Source organism: Pseudophryne corroboree, chromosome 12 (genome assembly GCF_028390025.1).
Source record: "Pseudophryne corroboree isolate aPseCor3 chromosome 12, aPseCor3.hap2, whole genome shotgun sequence".
Classification (NCBI taxonomy): Eukaryota; Metazoa; Chordata; class Amphibia; order Anura; family Myobatrachidae; genus Pseudophryne; species Pseudophryne corroboree.
Window position 1 is genome coordinate 98,722,726 of NC_086455.1, and position 25,505 is coordinate 98,748,230.

General features: G+C 47.9%; 1 protein-coding gene across 5 annotated transcripts in view; it reads left to right on the plus strand.

Moving 5' to 3' along the window:
* The window catches only part of ARG2 (arginase 2), a 926,201-nt gene that overhangs the window by 285,843 nt on the left and 614,853 nt on the right, over positions 1–25,505 (plus strand). The gene's annotated exons all lie outside the window — the stretch shown is intronic.

Genomic DNA, 25,505 nt, shown 5'->3' on the forward strand with positions numbered 1-25,505 from the left:
CTGGTTTTGTTTTGCACAAAAAGACTTTGCAGGCGCTCTGCTGCACAAGCGTTCGCACTTCTGCAAAGCGAAAATACACTCGCCAGTGGGCGGCGGCAATGCGTTTGCACGGCTGCTAAAAATTGCTAGCGAGCGATCAACTCGGAATGACCCCCACAGTGCGTGTTTGACACAGTGCGAGTAACAGTGCAGGTTGGATACAGAGCGGGTCGGATACATTGCAGGACAGATACAATGCATGTTACAGTGTGGGTCAGATACAATGCAGGTGGGTACAGGGAAGGTTGGATGCAGTGTGGGTTACAGTATGGGTTGGATACAGTGTGGGTGAGATACAGTGCAGTTTATAGTGCGGGATGGATATAGAGCAGGTCAGATACAGTGCAGGTCAGATTGTGAGTTGGATATTCTGCAGGTTACAGCACTGATCGGATACAGTGTCTGCTGGCTACAGTGCAAGATTGGATACAGGGCCTAATTCAGACCTGATCGAAGCCATACGATCAGTTACTCAGACATGCGGGGGGATGCCCAGCACAGGGCTAGTCCGCCCCGCATGTCTGCCCCCCCCAAGTACAAAATCATTGCATGGCAGCAATGCCTTTGTACTTGACGAGTAGCTCTCTACCTGCGCAGCTCCTGTCCGTCCCCTCCGCCCAGCGACCGCCTCTGCCTGTCAATCAGGCAGAGGTGATCGCAAGGCTGAGATGGCCGTTGTCTGTCTGGAATGCGCTGGCGCACTGCGGCACCTCAAAAACGCACAGCAGCGATCAGGTCTGAATTAGGCCCACAGTGCGATATACAGTGCAGGTGGGATACAGTGCGGGATACAGTTCGGATCAGATACAGTGCAGGTTGCAGTGCGGGTTGGACACAGTGTAGGTTAGAGTGCAGGTTGGATACAGTGTTTGCCAGATACAGTGCAATTTACAGTGTGGTTTCGATACAGGGGGACATCCTGACAGTTTATCGCAGCTGTGCGATTGGGTCAGTACTGCGTATGCACCGGTACTGCAGTACATCAGCGCATGCCAGACAGCCTGATTGACAGGCAGACGCAGTTGCTGAGTGGGAGGGAGCTGGACGGCGGCGTTAAGCCGCCATTTAGGGGGTGCGGTCCGGCCAACACAGGCATGAGTTTGATACAGTACAGGTTGCATACAGTGTGGGTTGGATACAGTGCAAGGTCAGATACAGTGGGCCTGATTCAGACCTGATCACTGCTGTGCATTTTCACACAGCGGACGATCAGGTCATAACTGCGCATGCGTATTTACCACAATGCGCACGCACATTGGACAACAACAAAAGACATCGCCGGTCAGCGACAGGATTATGGGAAAATGTAATTGACACGGACGTTCCCAAGGTGAAGCCGTTTGTGAGTTGTAACTGACCGTTTATTGGGAGTGTCTGGAAGTGATGATCAATATATTTGGAGACGTTGGAATATTGTGAATCCCTAGCTGCAATTATAGGTTGTCCCGGTGGCCGGATGGGGTCTTTATGCAGCTTGGGGATAGTGTAAAAAACTGGCACACAGGTTGCCGTGACCAATAGTGCTGACATAATGGATTTAAAAATCCACTTTCTTCAGCCCCTCCAAGTAATTGAATCAACTCACATGCATATTCACATGTAGAGTCAGTAGCAAACCTTACATATACAGAGGTGTCATCCAATTTTTGATGAGCCTCAATTTTATAATCGACCAAATCCTGAATCACTATACCGCCCCCCTTACCGGCAGGGTGCACCGTGATATAAGGATAGGTCGATAAATTCTTCAAAGCCAAATGTTCTGCTTTAGTAACATTAAGAACACATGTTTTACCTTTATTTTCACAATTTTCAATACAGTTATATAAAGTTTTAGTAAAAACTCTTGTATCAGGATTAGTGGAATAAGGCTCAAAAGCAGATTTAGGTCTAAAGGGACAATCTGTTGTCTTCAAAATAACTTCAGGTTTATGATTAAAGAACTCCATCAAGTGAAGCTGTCTATTGAATCTACATAAGTCCCCCTTGCTATCAAACACTATATGGGAGTTAGTAGGCACGAAATTCAGACCCTTTGACAGAACACTCTTCTCAGCGTCAGTCAGTGACCCGGATGATAAATTATAAATTGTTTCTTGAGTTTTGCACTTTTTCCTCCCCTCCCTTTGGCATTGTTTGCTACGTCGGGTTCTTGTTCAATGGGACTTTCTCGCTGAGCCCTTGTCTTAACCCCTAAAGGGGCATGCTGTATCAGGGGGCGCGGGCGTGTCGAAGCTTGATCCGAATCGCTGTTAGAGGCGCCGCTGGAGGTGTCTCCTTCTAATGGGAAGCGACGTCCCTTCATGTAAGTCCTGGGTCGATAGGAATTTTGTTTAGCAGCTGTATTATTAGCCCAAAAATAAACTTTATTTTCCGCATAGTCCTTAGTGACCGTGGCAAATTTCTTAGTTTTAAACTTGATGAGATCTGTCTTATATTTCTCGACCTGCTGTGTCAATTTCATCATCCAATCACTGCTCGTGTCAGATGTGAGTACAGGCAAAATGGTAGTCTCCAACGTCCTAATTTTTGACCGGACCAGCTCCAATTCCCTCGTGGCCTCCTCTACTACCAATAAACTAAGGTCAAAAGACGCTTTATTAAGCACAGTGGCCCACTTGCGGCAGAATTCAGGGTTGTATCTCCCGATGGTGGGGGTGTTGCGGATGCGGAAATCTCCTTGGAAGCATTTTGTCACGGTAATAGTCCGAAAGACAAACTCCATGTAAGTAAAAATCAGTTTCACGGTTCTTGAGTTTACCAGATGAAGGTATAGCTGTTTTGAGGAATCAGTGACAGTGGTAGATGATAATTTTTCTTTAAAGAGAATTCTCTCAACATCAATGTCCGACAGCGAAAGATGTTCTCCCTGTGGTAACAGAGTGTGCTGGAATCCGGTTTCTTCTTCTTGTACTGCGAACGAGCTTTGTTACATAGAAAGCGGGTATTCGGCACTCCCCAATGCAAAGTAGATCAGCTTGCCTGGTGCCCTCCACAGCGCAGTGGCAATGTAGAAGAGAAAGATAGGCGGCACTCACAGACTTTTGATAAACAAGAAAAGAGATCACTCCATCTTGTGCCTTAACGTTTCGGTTTATCCAACCGTCGTCAGAAGTAACAAAATGTACCCCTTTCACCTTTATATATATTTCTCTTACGTCCTAAAGGATGCTGGGGACTCCGTAAGGACCATGGGGTATAGATGGGCTCCGCAGGAGACATGGGCACTCTAAGACTTTAGATGGGTGTGAACTGGCTCCTCCCTCTATGCCACTCCTCCAGACCTCAGTTAGATCCTGTGCCCAGAGGAGACTGGATGCACTGCAGGGGAGCTCTACTGAGTTTCTCTGAAAAGACTTTTGTTAGGTTTTTTATTTTCAGGGAGCATTGTTGGCAACAGGCTCCCTGCTTCGTGGGACTGAGGGGAGAGAAGCAGACCCACTTTCCTGGACTGATGGGCTCTGCTTATTAGGCTACTGGACACCATTAGCTCCAGTGGGTCGGAACACAGGAGTCGTCCTTGCTGTTCGTCCCAGAGCCGCGCCGCCGTCCTCCTCACAGAGCCGGAAGATAGAAGCCGGGTAAGTATAGGAAGCAAGAAGACTTCAAAGGCGGCAGAAGACTTCAGATCTTCATGAGGTACCGCGCAGCGGTCGCGCTGCGCGCCATTGCTCCCACAACACACACAGGCACAGCAAGTGCGCAGGGCGGGGGGGGCGCTCTGGGCAGCAATTTTTTACCTCAAATAAGCCTGGCACAGTTATATAGATACTGCAGAGGCAGTAAATAATAAATCCCCGGCCAGTATAAAGAAAAAGAGCGGGACCGAAGCCTGCCGTCGAGAGGGCGGAGCTTGATCCTCCAGCACTAACCAGCGCCACTTTCTCCACAGCAAGCTGCAGAGAAGCTGCTCCCGGACTCTCCCCTGCTGAACAAGTAACAGGGGGCAAAAACGAGGGGGGCACATTTATTTGGTGCTAAATTGTGTATATAAAGCGCTCTAAAGGCTGGGACTTTGTTTCAGTATCTAGTGGCGCTGGGTGTGTGCTGGCATACTCTCTCTCTGTCTCTCCAAAGGGCCTTATTGTTGGTCTGTCCCCATATTCAGATATCCCAGTGTGTGTGGGGGTGTCAGTACGTGTGTGCCGACATGTCTGAAGTGGAAGGCTCGTCTAGGGAGGATCCAGAGCAGATGGTGGTGGTGTCTCCGTCGGCACAGCCGACACCTGATTGGTTGGACATGTGGAATGTTTTAAATGCTAATGTGACTTTATTACATAAGAGATTGGACAAAGCAGAGTCCAAGGACAAAGCAGAGAGTCAATCCATGGCTTTGACTGTGTCACAAGACCCTTCAGGGTCCCATAAACTTCTCTTTTCCCAGATAGCAAACACTGATACCGACACGGATTCCGACTCCAGTGTCGACTATGATGATGCAAGTTTGCACCCAAGAGTGGCCAAGAGTATTCAATATATGATTATTGCAATAAAAGATGTTTTGCATATCACAGAGGACCCCTCTGTCCCTGACACGAGGGTCTGCATGTTTAAGGAAAAGAAACCTTAGGTAACGTTTCCCCCATCTCATGAGCTGAACGCTTTATTTGAAAAGGCTTGGGAAACTCCAGACAAGAGACTGCAGGTTCCCAAGAGAATTATTATGGCATATCCTTTCCCCTCACAGGACAGGTTGCGGTGGGAATCCTCGCCCACGGTGGACAAGGCCTTGACACGCTTGTCCAAAAAGGTTGCACTACCGTCCCCGAACACGGCGGCCCTAAAGGATCCTGCGGATCGCAGACAGGAATCTACCTTAAAATCAATTTATGCAACTATGGGTGCCCTGCTCTGACCGGCAGTAGCGTCGGCATGGGTGGGTAGCGCAATTGCAGCGTGGGCAGATAACTTGTCATCTGACATTGACACCCTAGATAAAGATAGTATTTTGTTGTTGGGTCACATTAAGGACGCAGCGTTATATATGAGAGAGGCTGCAAGAGATATTGGGCTGTTGGGTCCAAGAGCCAATGCAGTTTCTGCTAGAAGGTCCCTGTGAACTCGTCAATGGACAGGTGATGCTGATTCAAAGAGACATATGGAGGCTTTGCCTTACAAAGGTGAAGTTTTATTTGGGGAGGGCCTCGCGGACCTGGTTTCCACAGCTACCGCGGGTAAATCTTCTTTTTTGCCTTATGTTCCCCCACAGCAAAAGAAAACACCTCAATACCAGATGCAGTCCTTTCGGTCGCATAAATTTAGAAAGGGTCGGGGCTCTTCCTTCCTCGCCAGAGGTAGAGGTAGAGGGAAAAGAACACCAGCTACAGCTAGTTCACAGGAACAAAAATCCTCCCAGGCCTCTACAAAATCCACCGCATGACGCTGGGGCTCCGCTGCGGGAGTCCGCACCATTCGACTCTTCAGCCAAGTCTGGGTTCAGTTGGATTTGGATCTTTGGGTGGTCGAAATTGTATCCCAAGGCTACAAACTGGAGTTCGAAGATGTGCCTCCACACCAATTTTTCAAATCGGCCTTGCCAGCTTCTCCCCCAGACCTCCAATATCTCCCAAAGCAAGTGCACTCACTACTTTTTCTGTTCCAGTTTGTCATTTTCTATGTCTGTCGACTTCGGCCGCTTTTCGTGCCGTTTAAGACCCACATCTAAAACATACCAGAAAACAAAAAAACAAATACACACTATTACAAACTTGTATGAATGTGTGTTTACACCAGCGAAATCATTACATCCAGCAACTACCTGATCAGCCGAACTCCCCGGCGTGCGTTCCACCGTCCTGCGCATGTCTGTGCTCACAGCGGGAGTACGGGCATTAAGTCCCGTCAATCCGGTCACATGGTACGCTTCAGCCACTCCCACTATTTGGCCGCGTCCACCGCATTTTGCGTCATCAATAGACGCCTTATGCGGGTCACATGCGTTCCACTTCGTTCTCCCTTTATATTAACTTCAACTTATAGCATACAATGCGGTATGATATCATTCCTGCCGTCTCTATCTGTTTAACTTCGCTGGTGGTCACACATCCATACAATTACAAGCTACAATACACACCAACATTTAGGTTAAAAACTCTTGGAGAGAGAATTGACAGTATAGGAAAGGAATGAGTTAAACATCTTGTGAGGGGTGGACCTAGCTGGAAGGAAAGTACAGCCCTTGGGAAAAGGGGAGGGTTAGTATATATAGGGAAGGATAGGCCATTTTGTTTCTCTCTTGTTGGTGAAATTGCCTGGTATTGGGTGAGTGCTGCATAGCAGAGCTCCCCATTTGTGGTAGTGTTTTTACAGAATCTGATTTTGTGAGCTCTCCCTGCTTTACATGTTAGCTGGCATGGCTTTTCACTCAGATTGCTGAGTGAGAGCTGAATAACACCAGTGCTGCTGCATCAGCATGTAGGGAGGAGTTTCACAACACCCAGCAGAAGATTTTGCACAGCAGTATGCACAGAAGTAAGTAGTACCAGAAGCAGCAGCAAGTGTTTGGACATCTGGACTAATAGGACAGTGATTATATCACAGAAAGGTGAGCAGCATGACACACATGCTCACTCACAGACACACATAGACTTGGGCTAGGCAGTGCATATACTATTTTTTTTTATTAGATCTGTATTGCTGGACTGTGTTGTACTTTTACCTTTCATTTTACAGCATCAGTTTCAGGAAGTGAAAATCCAGTGAAGTGAGTGAGACAGTGAGAAGCCTAATGCAGCTGCTGGCTCTATTCTGTCTGTGTCTGTGTCTGACTCCTCCTTCCTGATCAACTAATCTTTGCCAAAGCTGTGAACTGAATAAACTAGTTCACTTTGAAGATTAGTTGATTTTGAACTAATCATTCATGAACTACCCATCACTAGCCAGTTTCAACGTCTCCCCTGCTGCCTCCCTTACAGCCGGCGGGGAGCGGCGCGCGCGGGGGGGTTCGTCCCAGGATAGGGCGCGGCAGCATTGAGCCCCACAGAGGTGCCTTCCCTGCAGACAGAGAGAGCTCCGGCCTGCGGGGGGAGGGCACGCGCAGGGGGGGCGGTGGCAGGCACAGAAGCGATAGTGAGGGCCAGCAGGCACAGGATAGGATAGATGATTGGCGGGCGGCCACGCCAATTGTGGTCAAGGGGGCCAGCGGATCACCAGCAGGCTAGGCGGGGCATTGGCCGTTGGATCCCTTATCGGCGCCTGCCGGCCGACGTGCCAGGAGAGGTGCGCCGGGATCTGCGTGGGGCTCCCCCTGGTGCCGGCCGCGACTTTTGGGGAAGTCAGGAGACTTCCAGAGAGTTGGCGTCGGCTCTGTCGACGGTGGTGGCGGTATTGGGCCCATTGGCCGCAGCCGCATCCCCGGGCGCGCGCGCAGAAGCGAGGGCGTCCGGTAGGCAGCCGGGGTCAGCGGCTCAGCGAATAGCGCACGCTTTCCGTGACCTGGGGGCCGCGCATTTGGGACACCGTCCAGTACGGATGGAGCGCGGACGCGAGGTGGGGATGTCTTTGCCCCGGAGTGCTAGGCAGGCCCCGGGAGTGGTTTCCGGGTCCCGTGCTTTGTCTTCTTTTTCAGGTGATCGCGGAGAGGTTGAGGTGGACGTGAGCGATGGGAGTATTTCGAAGTTTCCACACTGGAGGACTCCCAGTCCGAACAGTCGACAGCATCAGGTGAGGTTGAGCATTCGGCGTCGGGCTCCAGCGCGCGCTCCAGTTCTCTCAGTTCCTCCTCTTCTTCATCCCTGTCGTCGATAGCGTCCGACATCAGTGGCACGACTAGGGCAAAAAAAAAAAAAGCGTGCAACGAAGTACGCTAAGAGGGCGGCAGGGCAGCAGGAGAGGCGGAAGAGACGCAAGCGGCTTAGCGAGGACGCTTGCAGGGCCAAGAAGCGCCATGATTTGCCGGGAGTAGTCCACTGTGATTATACGGCAGTGTTGAGGGGGTTTCGGGATTGCTGCCGTAGGAAGATCTGCAGAGGCGTTTACGTGGATCTGTTCGTGCTGACTAAGGACGCGAAGCAGGAGTATAAGGCAGCGACAGCTAAGAAAGGCATCGGAGCTGAAGCTTTCCGTACCTTCGACAACTGGCTGGCCGTTTTTTGCGTCTTCGCGGCGTGTTACCTAGAAGATAGGCCTGACGAACATATGAACGTCATTAGATACCTGCATTTAATTCACGATATGCAGCGCACATCGTCAGGCATCGAATAGCGGATGTATGACGAGAAATTCCGGGAAAAGCGGGACTGCTTGCAGGTGATTGACTTTGGGTGCAAGGACGTGGAAGTCTGGCTCCAGGTCACCCGGGCTTCTCAACCTGCTAGGGAGCCCCGGAATCCGGGGGCGTTCGGGCACCGCGCAGGGTCGTCCGCCCAAGGGACCTGCGCGGACGGCGGATCGGGCAAGACAGGTAGGTTGGCCGTCAGTGGGGGGATCAGGCCCCATAAAAGGGAAGTGCTTCGCATTTAACAATGCGTCCTGTTCCTTCGGCAAGCAGTGTCAGTTTCGACATTGGTGCTTGCAATGTGCTGGCTCCCACCCAGCCTCTACCTGTTTTAAAGGCAGTCGCCAGAGCGCGCGGGGTAAGCAAAGTTACCCAAGACCTGGCGCGAGCGGGAGCGCTCCGCAGGGCACCAACGCCAATTCATTTGGATACAATGGACAAGTGGTTGGACTGGTATCCAAATAAGGCGGACGCTCAGTTTTTGTTCCACGGTTTTCAGTTTGGTTTTCGCTTGCCTGTTGCGAGCGAGGTGTCGGTTCGGGCCCAACGGAACCTCCAGTCTGCCCGGGCATTGCCGTCGGTGCTCCGGGAGAAAGTGGATAAGGAGGTCAGGTTGGGTAGGACGGAGGGACCGTTTCTCTCGCCCCCGGTAGATGACTTGGTCATCTCCCCAGTGGGGGTGGTTCCCAAGAAGACTCCAGGCGCTTTTAGGCTCATTCAGCATCTTTCTTACCCGTCGGGGGCGTCAGTTAATGACGCGATACCGCCGGCTCATTGCACGGTGATGTATCAGTCGTTCGACGAGGCCTTGGAGCTGGTCCGTGGTTATGGGACTGGGGCCTTCATGGCTAAGATTGATGTTGAGTCCGCATTTAGGTTGTTGCCGTTACATCCGGACTCATTCCGCTTTATGGGTTTTCGGATTGGAGCGGAGTATTTCATCGACAAGTGCTTGCCGATGGGATGTTCCGTTTCCTGCTCGTTTTTCGAACGATTTAGCACATTCCTACATTGGTGCGTGGAGTCTTCGTCAGGGGGTCATGGGGTCGCCCATTACCTCGATGACTTCCTGTGTGTGGGTCCGGCAAATTCACCGCGGTGCGGCGACTTGCTGTTCAGCATCCGAGCTCTGTTTTTTCACTTCGGCGTTCCCGTGGCCGAGGATAAAACAGAGGGACCGGTCTCCTGTTTGTCATTTTTGGGGATTGAGATCGACACGGTGGCGGGATCGTGTCAACTGCCTCGGGACAAGGTGGCGCAGCTCCGCGACGCTATCTGCCGGTTCGAGGGGTCGCGTAAAGTTACACTGCGGCAGGCGCAGTCCTTGCTGGGCATGTTGAACTTTGCTTGTAGGGTAATACCGATGGGCAGGGTTTTCTGCCGGAAACTGGAAAGGGCGACTACGGGGTGTGCCAGATCACACCATTTCGTGCGCTTGTCCTCCGAGATTAAGAGGGATTTGGCCGTATGGGCCTCGTTCCTGGAGGACTTCAACGGGGTGTGTATTTGGCAGGCCCCAACGGTCGACAGCGCTAGGCTGCAACTGTCACCGACGCAGCGGGTTCCTCTGGATTCGGTTGCTATCTGGAGGGATCTTGGTGCGCTGCCTCGTGGCCGGCGGAATGGCATCGCGAAGGTTTAACTAAGGACCTTTTGCTCCTCAAACTTTTCCACATTATGGTGGCGCTGGAAGTTTGGGGCGATCGCCTGGCGCATCGCAGCATCTTGTTTAGATGTGACAATCTGGGCGTGGTGCATGCGATAAATAACCAAAGGGCGAAGTCGCTGGTTGTCCTGAGGGTGCTTGGGCAGTTGCTGTTGACATGCTTGCGTAAGAACGTCTGGTTCCGCGCGCAGCATGTGCCTGGGCTGGAGAACGGGATTGCCGACGCATTGTCACGCGGTCAGTGGGAAAGGTTTTGGTTGTTGGCACCCGAGGCCGACGAGTACGGTTTTCAATGTCCCGATTATGTCTGGCAGGTGATCGGGCCGGACTGGAGGGTCTAGCGATGCGGTCAGTTGCTCTGAATACGCTCAAGGCTTATGGACAAGCCTGGAGCGAGTGGGAGGAGTTTGTTCGAGGACGAAGTCAGAGAGGTAAGAGCGGGCATCGGATGATGCTTTCTTTTATTTGGCAGCTGTTTGTTGGGGGTAGGTCCAGAGCAGTGGTATCCCGGTACTTGGCTGGTATTTAGTTCTTTAGCAAAATCAAAGGCGTTCCGGACGTGACAAAGAGCGGGATTCTGCTTAAGGCGATGAAGGGATGGGCGCGCGTGGCGCCGCCTGATAGGAGGCGGCCAATTGATGCGGCCTTGCTTCCGGATGTCATCAGGACGGTTGGCGGTATAGCGTCGTCCATGTTTGAGTTGCTGCTGTTCAGTTTGGTGTTCTCAATGGCTTACCACGTTGCCTTTAGGGTTTCGGAATTGGTAGCGCCTTCTAAGCGAGCAGATTCGCGCATGCTTGTCGGGGACGTGGTGGTGGGTGAGAGGTCCTTGCTATGCAGATTGCGTCGCTCTAAGACGGACCAAGTGGGGAGAGGTCGATGGGTCACCTTGGTTCCGGCACTTGAGGAGAGCATTTGCCCAGTAAGGTTGGCAGTGCAATATGAGGCAGTCGGGGGTCATGGCTGCTGCATTATGACGGGCTGCCGGTGACGAAATATCAATTTCGTTGGATGCTGGGTCGCTGTCTGGCGAGCTTGGGCCTTCCACCCGCTGCTTTCGGGACGCATTCCTTCCGCATAGGGGCTGCGACGTCAGCTGCGTCGGCGGGATTTTCTATGGCTGAAATCCAGGCGGTGGGGCGATGGAAGTCGTCAAGTTACAGACGATATATTCGCCCCGTTGCATGAGATGTTGGCTTGCGCGTGGTTTTTTGTTTAATTATAGTTGTTATATTCATGTTGTTACAGTTCAGTACGTTCTTGTGTTGTGCGTTTGTTTGTCTTCCCGTTTTATCCTACTCAGGGATTAGCCACTTGCCGCTGCTGGCATGAGCCGGCAGCGGGGGTCTGGAGTTCTTTTGCGATTTTTTGCCTGACTTGACGGACTGAATTCTAATCCACAATTCGGCTGATCAGTTCTAATCAAAGTCCCTCAGCAGGTTTTTACGCTTTCACCTCCAGCTGAGTTCTTACATGTTTTTCCCATTTTATACCCCCCCCTCCTCCCTCCCCCCGTTTATTTTCTTATTTTAATTTGATTTTTCCCATTGTGTGTTTATGTTCTCCTTCAAATTGGCTAGAAGCTTGTGCAGATCGGCTAGGCCGTGACTTCTGCATTAACTAAAACTCAATTTTTCTTTTTGGCAGATCCTTCAGGTTAATGCATTTAATAAGCAATGGTATAGTTAATTAGTAACCAATTTTACCCCCTTTTCCTCCTCTTCAGGTTGGTTTGAAGAAGACTTGTATATTTGGGTGGTTGGCCACTCTTATGTGTATTGGGCCGCCAAGTTTTTGGCCTCGGAGGGGGCTCAGATGTTTCCTAGGGCTCAAGGAGTTTGTTGGCTTGGTTGGAGAGGGATGATGTGGAGAGATTTGAGGAGTAGACTAGTCAGTCAGGCCAGCAAGTATGGAGACCCTAGGGTGTTGGTTGTCCATTTAGGTGGCAACGACCTGGGGAAGAGGACATCTTTGGAGATGCGGTGGGCCATGATACAGGATCTGGCAAGTGTGGCCGCAGCATGGACCAATTGTGTATTGGTGTTCTCCTTGAAGGTGCCAAGGTTTGAGTTGGCAAGGTGTGGCGGACGGTCGCCTGATTGATGAGGCCAGAAAGAAGGTGAATGGGGCGGTGGCGAAGTGGGTGCTGTCCCACGGAGGCAAGGTAGTTCGCCACCCTAGGATTCGGTTCCGAGACAGTCACCTTTTTCGGCCTGATGGTGTGCATCTATCCACTGAGGGGATGATGTTTTTCCTGGAGGATCTGTTCCTAGTGTGCAGGAGTTAGGGTGAGGTTATGGTGGCGGTGCGAAGACTCTGGGGAGGAGTCTTTCGCTGTTGGCGGAAAAGAACGGCAGTTTGTAGTTGTATGGTAAGCTGTAGTGATTTACAGTTTGATGTGGTTTAGGTGCACTCACCTCCATCGACTTATTGGCCGCTCGACCACCCGACCGGGAGGCAGCGGAATGGGCACCCGTCATGGTGGGTAGTCACTGTGGGGGTTGAGCTAGCACCTATTACCGTTTTGATAGTTGTAGTCAAATTAGGATGGTTTTGATTTTTGCATTTTAAGGTTAGCGTCAGTTTAATAGAGCCGTTCTTTTTTCTGCCACCATATGCCGGCTGAATCGGCATCTTAACAAAGTTTTCATTTACAGGTTTGCTATGGTTAGGGTCAAATAAATAGCTAGCAATTTTTCTGCCAAATTCAAGTCTCCGTGTCTTTATTTCTTGGTATTAGAGGTAACGAATGCTTTACTTAGAATGAAGGGGTCCACCAAATGTCACTAGGATGTTTAGGAGAGAGAATTGACAGCATAGGAAAGGAATGAGTTAAACATCTTGTGAGGGGTGGACCTAGCTGGAAGGAAAGTACAGCCCTTGGAAAAAGGGGAGGGTTAGTATATATAGGGAAGGATAGGCCATTTTGTTTCTCTCTTGTTGGTGAAATTGCCTTCCCGCCCTTCCCCCTGTTGGTAGAGGTTCGGGCACGGAGTGCCTTGGCATTGAATTGTTGGCTGGTTTTATCGTTGGCTATTTATTGGCGGAAAAGAACGGCAGTTTGTAGTTGTATGGTAAGCTGTAGTGATTTACAGTTTGATGTGGTTTAGGTGCACTCACCTCCATCGACTTAATGGCCGCTCGATCACCCGACCGGGAGGCAGCGGAATGGGCACCCTTCAGGGTGGGTAGTCACTGTGGGGGTTGAGCTAGCACCTATTACCGTTTTGATAGTTGTAGTCAAATTAGGATGGTTTTGATTTTTGCATTTTAAGGTTAGCGTCAGTTTAATAGAGCCGTTCTTTTTTCTGCCACCATATGCCGGCTGAATCGGCATCTTAACAAAGTTTTCATTTACAGGTTTGCTATGGTTAGGGTCAAATAAATAGCTAGCAATTTTTCTGCCAAATTCAAGTCTCCGTGTCTTTATTTCTTGGTATTAGAGGTAACGAATGCTTTACTTAGAATGAAGGGGTCCACCAAATGTCACTAGGATGTTTACAAGTAACTATTCCCTAATCTCCTATTTTTTTTTTTATTTAAAAAAAGCTGATTCTAACATCATTGAATGGTGTACATCCTAGCAACCTCTATCACAGTATTGATAAAAAAAAGCTGATTCTAACATCATTGAATGGTGTACATCCTAGCAACCTCTATCACAGTAATATTCCCTTACTCTATTTTTATTTTTATTTACTCCATGGCCCTCATCCTTAACATCCAAGAAAGCATTTAAAATTAATATTTTCATTCATCCCCCTTGGGGCTATTGTATCTAGATCATATATCCATCTAGCTTCTCTCCTTAATAATTTCTGATCCCTATTGCCACCTCGTTCTAATGGTGGCTCGTGATCTATTAACGTACACCGTAGAGATGCTACTGTATGTGATTTCTGTAAGAAATGTCGGGCCACTGGTTTATCACTTTTACCCTCACTGATTGCTTCCCTGATAGATCTCCTATGATTGGCCATTCTTTCTCTGAAATTCCTTGTGGTCTTCCCCACATAGACTAAACTACATGGACAAATTAATATGTAAATCACATATTTAGAAGTACAGGTGAGGCGGTATTTGATTTCAATTTGGGCTCCTGTATGTGGATGGGAAAATGTCTTACCCGACATCATGCCGCTGCACGTGGTACATCCTGTGCAATGGTAGCAGCCAAAATAATTTTTATTCAACCAAGTTCTCGTGATTTTTTTGTCAAAATTTTTTGTTGGTTTCATCAGTAGCTGTTTAAAATTGGGACCTCTCTTAAAGGCTACCAAAGGTTTTCCCAATGTTCTCTTAAGATTCTTGTCTGATTCTACTATAGGCCAGTGTTTTTTCACTGACTTACTAAAGGAGGTGGCTTTTGTATCAAACTGTTTATATACAGTATATATCCCAAATACGGTCCCAGCATTCTGCATTATTTCCGCTTTATAGATGATGTCCTAATTCTATGGAGAGGGACAGAGGCCCTATTCCAGGAAATTATAAAAATAAAAATTATTTTGGCTGCTACCGTTGCACAGGATGTACAACGTGCAGCGGCATGATGTCGGGTAAGACATTTTCCCATCCACAGGAGCCCATTTTCCCATACAGGAGCCCAAATTGAAATCAAATACCGCCTCACCTGTACTTCTAAATATGTGATTTACATATTAATTTGTCCATGTAGTTTAGTCTATGTGGGGAAGACCACAAGGAATTTCAGAGAAAGAATGGCCAATCATAGGAGATCTATCAGGGAAGCAATCAGTGAGGGTAAAAGTGATAAACCAGTGGCCCGACATTTCTTACAGAAATCACATACAGTAGCATCTCTACGGTGTATGTTAATAGATCACGAGCCACCATTAGAACGAGGTGGCAATAGGGATCAGAAATTATTAAGGAGAAAAGCTAGATGGATATATGATCTAGATACAATAGCCCCAAGGGGGATGAATGAAAATATTAATTTTAAATGCTTTCTCGGATGTTAAGGATGAGGGCCATGGAGTAAATAAAAATAAAAATAGAGTAAGGGAATATTACTGTGATAGAGGTTGCTAGGATGTACACCATTCAATGATGTTAGAATCAGCTTTTTTTAAATAAAAAAAGAATAGGAGATTAGGGAATACTGTAGTTACTTGAAGAGTTTTTAACCTAAATGTTGGTGTGTATTGTAGCTTGTAATTGTATGGATGTGTGACCACCAGCGAAGTTAAACAGATAGAGACAGCAGGAATGATATCATACCGCATTGTATGCTATAAGTTGAAGTTAGTATAAAGGGAGAACGAAGTGGAACGCATGTGACCCGCATAAGGCGTCTATTAATTAGTGATGAGCGGGTTCGGTTCCTCGGAATCCGAACCCGCCCGAACTTCACCTTTTTTTTTACACGGGTCCGAGCGACTCGGATCCTCTCGCCTTGCTCGGTTAACCCGAGCGCGCCCGAACGTCATCATCCCGCTGTCGAATTCTCACGAGACTCGGATTCTATATAAGGAGCCGCGCGTCGCCGCCATTTTCACACGTGCATTGAGATTGATAGGGAGAGGACGTGGCTGGCGTCCTCTCCGTAATAGAAAAGGCTAAGTCTAAGAGTGACATTGTTATAATTGTGGGGAGGATTGGGGACGGGGAGCAGCTGTTAGGGAGTACAGTGCAGGGTTTTGATTATACTCCATGGTTTCTCTTTTGATTTTAATCCATGGTTTCTCTGCCTGAAAAAAACGCTTCACCATATCTGTGGCTGTGCTCACTCAGTGTGCTGCACTGCTGCATGATATATCTGTGCTGAGTGCACTGCTCTGCTCACACTGCCTAATTGTGGGGACTGGGGAGCAGTTATAGCAGGAGTACAGTGCACAGTTTTGCTGACAGTGACCACCAGTCCAGTATACGTTTGTCTGCCTGAAAAACACTGTGGTGTTTTTTTTTTCTTTCTTCATGCTAGTTTGTTTAGCAGTCTGCTGACAGTTTCCACCAGGTCCGTTATACAGTATATTATATATATATATATAAGCAGCAGTACGGTAGGCCACGGCTGTACCTACCTCTGTGTCGTCAGTGCACTCGTCGTCCATAAGTATAAGTAATACTATACTATCCATCCATCTACATTGTATACCTGTGGTGTTTTTTTTTTTCTTTCTTCATACTAGTTTAGCAGTCTGCTGACAGTGTCCACCAGGTCCGTTATACAGTATATTATATATATATAAGCAGCAGTACGGTAGGCCACGGCTGTACCTACCTCTGTGTCGTCAGTGCACTCGTCGTCCATAAGTATAAGTAATACTATACTATCCATCTATCTACATTGTATACCTGTGGTGTTTTTTTTTTCTTTCTTCATACTAGTTTAACAGTCTGCTGACAGTGTCCACCAGGTCCGTTATACAGTATATTATATATATATAAGCAGCAGTACGGTAGGCCACGGCTGTACCTACCTCTGTGTCGTCAGTGCACTCGTCGTCCATAAGTATAAGTAATACTATACTATCCATCCATCTACATTGTATACCTGTGGTGTTTTTTTTTTCTTTCTTCATACTAGTTTAGCAGTCTGCTGACAGTGTCCACCAGGTCCGTTATATAGTATATTATATATATATAAGCAGCAGTACGGTAGGCCACGGCTGTACCTACCTCTGTGTCGTCACTCGTCGTCCATAAGTATAAGTAATACTATACTATCCATCCATCTACATTGTATACCTGTGGTGTTTTTTTTTCTTTCTTCATACTAGTTTAGCAGTCTGCTGACAGTGTCCACCAGGTCCGTTATACAGTATATTATATATATATAAGCAGCAGTACGGTAGGCCACGGCTGTACCTACCTCTGTGTCGTCAGTGCACTCGTCGTCCATAAGTATAAGTAATACTATACTATCCATCCATCTACATTGTATACCTGTGGTGTTTTTTTTTTCTTTCTTCATACTAGTTTAGCAGTCTGCTGACAGTGTCCACCAGGTCCGTTATACAGTATATTATATATATATATATAAGCAGCAGTAGGGTAGGCCACGGCTGTACCTACCTCTGTGTCGTCAGTGCACTCGTCGTCCATAAGTATAAGTAATACTATACTATCCATCCATCTACATTGTATACCTGTGTTGTTTTTTTTTCTTTCTTCATACTAGTTTAGCAGTCTGCTGACAGTGTCCACCAGGTCGTTATACAGTATATTTTATATATATATAAGCAGCAGTACGGTAGGCCACGGCTGTACCTACCTCTGTGTCGTCACTCGTCGTCCATAAGTATAAGTAATACTATACTATCCATCCATCTACATTGTATACCTGTGGTGTTTTTTTTTTCTTTCTTCATACTAGTTTAGCAGTCTGCTGACAGTGTCCACCAGGTCCGTTATACAGTATATTATATATATATAAGCAGCAGTACGGTAGGCCACGGCTGTACCTACCTCTGTGTCGTCACTCGTCGTCCAGAAGTATAAGTAATAATAGTATACTATCCATCCATCTACATTGTATACCTGTGGTGGCTTTTAGTTGTGCGCAAAATATGGAGAACAAAACTGTGGAGGTTAAAAAAATAGGGAAAGATCAAGATCCACTTCCACCTCGTGCTGAAGCTGCTGCCACTAGTCATGGCCAAGACGATGAAATGCCATAAACGTCGTCTGCCAAGGCCGATGCCCAGTGTCATAGTACAGAGCATGTAAAATCCAAAACACAAAAGATCAGTAAAAAAATTACCAAAAAATCAAAATTAAAAGCGTCTGAGGAGAAGCGTAAACTTGCCAATATGCCATTTATGACACGGAGTGGCAAGGAACGGCTGAGGCCCTGGCCTATGTTCATGGCTAGTGGTTTAGCTTCACATGAGGATGGAAGCACTCATCCTCTCGCTAGAAAAAAGAAAAGACTTGCGGCAAAAGCACAGCAAAGAACTGTGCGTTCTTCGAAATCCCAAATACCAAAGGAGAGTCCAATTGTGTCGGTTGCGATGCCTGACCTTCCCAACACTGGACGGGAAGAGCTTGCGCCTTCCACCATTTGCACACCCCCTGCAAGTGTTGAAAGGAGCACCCGCAGTCCAGTTCCTGATAGTGAAATTGAAGATGTCAGTGTTGAAGTACACCAGGATGAGGATATGGGTGTTGCTGGCGCTGGGGAGGAAATTGACAAGGAGGATTCTGATGGTGAGGTGGTTTGTTTAAGTCAGGCACCCGGGGAGACACCTGTTGTCCGTGGGAGGAATATGGCCATTGACATGCCTGGTGAAAATACCAAAAAATCAGCTCTTCAGTGTGGAAGTATTTCAACAGAAATGCGGACAACAAGTGTCAAGCCGTGTGTTGCCTTTGTCAAGCTGTAATATGTAGGGGTAAGGACGTTAACCACCTCGGAACATCCTCCCTTATACGTCACCTGCAGCGCATTCATAATAAGTCAGTGACAAGTTCAAAAACTTTGGGCGACAGCGGAAGCAGTCCACTAACCAGTAAATACCTTCCTCTTGTAACCAAGCTCGCGCAAACCACACCACCAACTCCCTCAGTGTCAATTTCCTCCTTACCCAGGAAAGCCAATAGTCCTGCAGGCCATGTCACTGGCAAGTCTGACGAGTCCTCTCCTGCCTGGGATTCCTCCGATGCATCCTTGAGTGTAATGCCTACTGCTGCTGGCGCTGCTGTTGTTGCTGCTGGGAGTCGATCGTCATCCCACAGGGGAAGTCGGAAGACCACTTGTACTACTTCCAGTAAGCAATAGACTGTCCAACAGTCCTTTGCGAGGAAGATGAAATATCACAGCAGTCATCCTGTTGCAAAGCGGATAACTGAGGCCTTGACAACTATGTTGGTGTTAGACGTGCGTCCGGTATCCGCCGTTAGTTCACAGGGAACTAGACAATTTCTTGAGGTAGTGTGCCCCCGTTACCAAATACCATCTAGGTTCCGCTTCTCTAGGCAGGCGATACCGAGAATGTACACGGACGTCAGAAAAAGACTCACCAGTGTCCTAAAAAATGCAGTTGTACCCAATGTCCACTTAACCACGGACATGTGGACAAGTGGAGCAGGGCAGACTCAGGACTACATGACTGTGACAGCCCACTGGGTAGATGTATTGCCTCCCGCTGCAAGAACAGCAGCGGCGGCACCAGTAGCAGCATCTCGCAAACGCCAACTCGTTCCTAGGCAGGCTACGCTTTGTATCACCGCTTTCCAGAATACGCACACAGCTGAAAACCTCTTACGGCAACTGAGGAAGATCATCGCAGAATGGCTTACCCCAATTGGACTCTCCTGGGGATTTGTGGCATCGGACAACGCCAGCAATATTGTGCGTGCATTACATCTGGGCAAATTCCAGCACGTCCCATGTTTTGCACATACCTTGAATTTGGTGGTGCAGAATTATTTAAAAAACTACAGGGGCGTGCAAGAGATGCTGTTGGTGGCCAGACGAATTGCGGGCCACTTTCGGCGTTCAGGCACCGCGTACAGAAGACTGGAGCACCACCAAAAAAACCTGAACCTGCCCTGCCATCATCTGAAGCAAGAGGTGGTAACGAGGTGGAATTCAACCCTTTATATGCTTCAGAGGATGGAGGAGCAGCAAAAGGCCATTCAAGCCTATACATCTGGCCACGATATAGGCAAAGGAGGTGGAATGCACCTGTCTCAAGCGCAGTGGAGAATGATTTCAACGTTGTGCAAGGTTCTGCTGCCCTTTGAACTTGCCACACGTGAAGTCAGTTCAGACACTGCCAGCCTGAGTCAGGTCATTCCCCTCATCAGGCTTTTGCAGAAGAAGCTGGAGGCATTGAAGGAGGAGCTAAAACAGAGCGATTCCGCTAGGCATGTGGGACTTGTGGATGGAGCCCTTCATTCGCTTAACCAGGATTCACGTGTGGTCAATCTGTTGAAATCAGAGCACTACATTTTGGCCACCGTGCTCGATCCTAGATTTAAAACCTACATTGGATCTCTCTTTCCGGCAGACACAAGTCTGCAGGGGTTCAAAGAACTGCTGGTGAGAAAATTGTCAAGTCAAGCGGAACGCGACCTGTCAACATCTCCTCCTTCACATTCTCCCGCAACTGGGGGTGCGAGGAAAAGGCTACGAATTCCGAGCCCACCCGCTGGCGGTGATGCAGGGCAGTCTGGAGCGACTGCTGATGCTGACATCTGGTCCGGACTGAAGGACCTGCCAACGATTACTGACATGTCGTCTACTGTCACTGCATATGATTCTCTCACCATTGAAAGAATGGTGGAGGATTATATGAGTGACCGCATCCAAGTAGGCACGTCAGACAGTCCGTACGTATACTGGCAGGGAAAAGAGGCAATTTGGAGGCCCTTGCACAAACTGGCTTTATTCTACCTAAGTTGCCCTCCCTCCAGTGTGTACTCCGAAAGAGTGTTTAGTGCCGCCGCTCACCTTGTCAGCAATCGGCGTACGAGGTTACTTCCAGAAAATGTGGAGAAGATGATGTTCATTAAAATGAATTATAATCAATTCCTCCTGCCTTCAGAAAGTACACGGGGATCTGAGATGGTGGATTCCAGTGGGGACGAATTAATAATCTGTGAGGAGGGGGATGTACACAGTGAAAGGGGTGATGAATCGGACGATGATGATGAGGTGGACATCTTGCCTCTGTAGAGCCAGTTTATGCAAGGAGAGATTGATTGCTTCTTTTTTGGTGGGGGCCCAAACCAACCAGTCATTTCAGTCACAGTCGTGTGGCAGACCCTGTCGCTGAAATGATGGGTTGGTTAAAGTGTGCATGTCCTGTTTATACAACATAAGGGTGGGTGGGAGGGCCCAAGGACAATTCCATCTTGCACCTCTTTTTTCTTTAATTTTTCTTTGCGTCATGTGCTGTTTGGGGAGTATTTTTTGGAAGGGCCATCCTGCGTGACACTGCAGTGCCACTCCTAGATGGGCCAGGTGTTTGTGTCGGCCACTAGGGTCGCTTAGCTTACACACACAGCTACCTCATTGCGCCTCTTTTTTTTCTTCTTTGCGTCATGTGCTGTTTGGGGAGTATTTTTTGGAAGGGCCATCCTGCCTGACACTGCAGTGCCACTTCTAGATGGGCCAGGTGTTTGTGTCGGCCACTAGGGTCGCTTAGCTTACTCACACAGCTACCTCATTGCGCCTCTTTTTTTTCTTCTTTGCGTCATGTGCTGTTTGGGGAGTATTTTTTGGAAGGGCCATCCTGCCTGACACTGCAGTGCCACTCCTAGATGGGCCAGGTGTTTGTGTCGGCCACTAGGGTCGCTTAGCTTAGCCATCCAGCGACCTCGGTGCACATTTTAGGACTAAAAATAATATTGTGAGGTGTGAGGTGTTCAGAATAGACTGAAAATGAGTGTAAATTATGGTTATTGAGGTTAATAATACTATGGGATCAAAATGACCCCCAAATTCAATGATTTAAGCTGTTTTTTAGGGTTTTTTGAAAAAAACACCCGAATCCAAAACACACCCGAATCCGACAAAAAAAATTCGGTGAGGTTTTGGCAAAACGCGTTCGAACCCAAAACACTGCGGCGGAACCGAACCCAAAACCAAGACACAAAACCCGAAAAATGTCCGGTGCACATCACTACTATTAATGACGCAATACTCGGTGGACGCGGCCAAATAGTGGGAGTGGCTGAAGCGTACCATGTGACCGGATTGAAGGGACTTAATGCCCGTACTCCCACTGTGAGCACAGACATGCGCAGGACGGTTGAACGCACGCCGGGGAGTTCGGCTGATCAGGTAGTTGCTGGATGTAATGATTTCGCTGGTGTAAACACACTCATACAAGTTTGTAATAGTGTGTATTTGTTTTTTTGTTTTTTGGTATGTTTTAGATGTGGGTCTTAAACGCCACGAAAAGCGGCCGAAGTCGACAGACATAGAAAATGACATGATGTACCATAAGAATTCATAACATGTAAAAACCATAAACAAATGGAGCCATACCATTGATATTAATACTTGGAGATATTGAGAGTATTTGTGTATCTCTAATGGAATGATAAAGGAGGATTGATATAACGGATAAACCTGAAGTGGTGTATTGACTCCTATATGGACATGTTTATGAAGAGGATGAATTGATACAACTGTACCTGCAGATTGAATTGAATAAAATAACTGTATATTTTGGAACTGAAAAAGTAGTGAGTGCACTTGCTTTGGGAGATATATATATATATATATATATATATATATAGTGTTCCCCCTAGGAATTTTTGAGGGCAGGGTGCCGGTCTGTGGGGGCACTTGTGCACGCTTCTGAAATCGGGGCAAATTGCGGGCAGCAGCATTACTAAAGGGGGCGTGGGCTAGCGGCGTCACTAAAGGGGGCGTCACTAAAGGGGGCGTGGGTGGCTGGCGGCATCACTAAAGGGGGCGTGGGCGGCTGGTGGCATCACTAAAGGGGGCATGCCTAGCACCTACGGAGGTGCTGGGCTTCCCCCAAGTGCTTTCCCGTAGTGTGAATAGATGCTGTGCGGATGTGCATGGCATCTATACACTGGGAGAGCAGGAAGCAGGCAGGCTGTTTAGCAGGCTGCCGCAGAAAGGGCAGGGCGCGGCACCCTGGTAAAACAGCCTAGCGTGAGCACTCTCTCTCTCTCTCTCTCTCTCTCTCTCTCTCTCTATATATAATTTTCTTTCTAATTATATTATACTACTGAATTTGAAACTCAACAAGATGGATATAATTTGCCTAACCGTAGTGATTATAACTTATATTCTTTTTAATTGCGGCTTTGTTAATAAGTGCTTTGTTGTATTACTCTCAGCATTTTAAAAGTTGGGTCCCCTTAAGATAAAGGTGAGATTTCCCTTGGGTGTGATTGTATTGCTATATAATCTGCATTCATGTCAGAACAGGCCAGCCCTCTGACGAAGTGATATACGAAACGTGTCGGCTCGTGGCCTGTCTGACGTGGTTTCTCTGCCCGGATCTGGTCTTCACGATCCACCTGCGTGAGGTGTCCAGATGAGCCGCTGCTTGGTTGTTGAGCCAGCGACACGGTGTATGTCCCAGTGCAGGAGTGGTGTTCCAGTTTGCCATGGAGCTTTTGTACACATCGTGTGGTAACCAGTCCACAGTGGTGAGAAACTTGGTACAAGTCTAATTTGATGTACCCGGATGTTCCACCTGAATGTCTTTCAATTTTTGAAATAAAATGTATCTACACCATGGGCTCCCTCCTTCCTTTTACTATGTATATACATGGCCGGATTAAGCCTTGGGGGGTGCCCGGGGCACTTTATACAGAGGGGCCCCGGTGGAAGGGGAAAGGGGGCTGTATATAAGATTGTGCATACCACCTAACATCACCCATTCCAGGAGGGACAAAACGCTCTTTACATGGACTTCCCTCTTAATATATGATTGTAGTCACCTGTGTTGAACTATTTAATTGATAAGAAAGGTGTTGCAACAGGTGTAGTATGGCTGACCAGCGGTCAGGAGACCGCCAGTCAGCTTACCGACGCCGGGATCCCGGCAGCATACCGACGCCGGGGAGGGGCGAGTGCAGCAAGCCCCTTGCGGGCTCAGTGGCGACCTGGGGTCACCACGGGTTCTATTCCCACTCTATGGGTGTCGTGGACACCCACGAGTTTAAATAGTTCCTGTTGGTCGGCATGCCGACCATGGGATAGTGAGGGGTCGGGATACTGGAGGAGGTCATGTGACTGTCGGTCTCCTGACCGCCGGTCACATAAATACCACCCGTTTCAACACAGTTGATGGCAATCATATCTTAAGAAGGAAGTCCAGGTAGAGAGCATTTTGCCCTCCTGGAATGGGTCATGCTGGGAGGTATGGATTGAGTATATTAAATTTAGCCCAATGGTGCATATTAGATTTAAACTAATAGTTTAATAAATCCTGGATACTTTTTATAGCTCCACCTAATTGAAAAACAATTGGTTGGGAAGCTCCATCGATAGTTCATGAAATCTGATATGCCTGTGTCTCTGCCTGCACTGCATACTGTCCTGCTCACATTCTGGCTGTCTGGTACTGCTGCTGTATAAGAGGAAAAGCTAGGGATATTAGTATGCTCTGGATCGGGGGCCCCTGACAAAGGGGGGCCCGGGGTACAGTATGCCTTGCTTCCCCCCTTAATCTGGCTGTGTGTGTGTGTGTGTGTGTGTGTGTGTGTGTGTGTGTGTGTATATATATATATATCCACATATATAGGGTCCCTGGCACTCCGGGCTTACGTTCGCCGTGCTCCGGTGCCTTCCCTGCAGAGCAGCATCTGTGTATATATTCTTTGAATGGGCGGCACTCAGAGACTTGAAAACAGAGTTTAAAGTGCAAAAAAAGACCCCACTGGGCCAATTTATTAGTAACGTTTCGGGGTATAGTTCCCCTTCCTCAGACAATATAACACAGCAAACATAGTGCATTTTATAGACAAATCAATCAAGTAAACAAAACATCAAACCTGTGCCTCTCCTGTGCCCTCCAGTGTGCGCCCCACGCTCCCGGCCGCCGTCCCACCAAGGCACTTCCGGTCGCGGGACTCCCGTCGCACCGGAAGTGGCGTCACACGCCCGGCCCGGTCGTCATGGGAACACACTGTTGAGACAACAACAGCGTGTTGTAAATGTGCAAAAGAACAAACAAATCAGCAGTTATGCATAAATGGCTCTGTATAAGAAATCAGCCTAACGTGCATCATTAACCAAATAAAAAAATTAAAAAAATTAAAATCGTGAACTGGTCAGATAAATGCATCACTGTGTGCATAATACAAACGGTGCTGTACTATTAAAATTGCATCAAAGAATAATGAATTCCTCACCCGGATGTTGTAAGATAAAAAAGAAATGAGTAATCACTAATATCATACTGTTTTCAAGTCTCTGAGTGCCGCCCATTCAAAGGATATATATATATATATATATATATATATATATATATATAACTTTTTTTATTTATTTATTTTTAAATTAATTATAGTATTTGAAAGGGGCCCCCACAAAATTGTTTCCTAGGGGCCCACACAGTCCTTAGTCCGGACCTGCTCAGCAGCCAGACACAGCTACCAGGAGCCTCGGCTGCGCTATTGCTTTTGCAGTCAAGGCTGCTCAGTCACCATGATCAGAACACAGGAATAAAGAAGCTGCAGTGTTATCGTTTAAGTCAAGGCTGCTCAGGAGCCACGGGGTGGCAGTGCGAGCAGGGCTTCCTGATCACTGTGACCCGCAGTGGTTGGGATACGCTGGGGGCATTGCCTTAGGTCCAGGAGGACTGGGAGGTACTTCTGATATAGGCAGCTGTTGGAAGATGATCTTCCAGCAGCCGCCCAGTGGACTGCTCACATATGTTGCGACCATGTTAGGGAAAGCCCAGTATAGTGTGGTTGCATCTGATGCATCCACACCAGGCAAGTAGTTACAAAAATTTTTTTTTACTGAAGAACAAAATTCTCTAAACATTCTATAAATGGGCAAAATATCATAATGTATATTTTTAAAGAGTCTGTAATGTGATAGAAAGATTATGAGACCATTTATGAATTCAACGTAGATAATGCACCTACAGTATAATACCATCTGAGGTGCCCTGT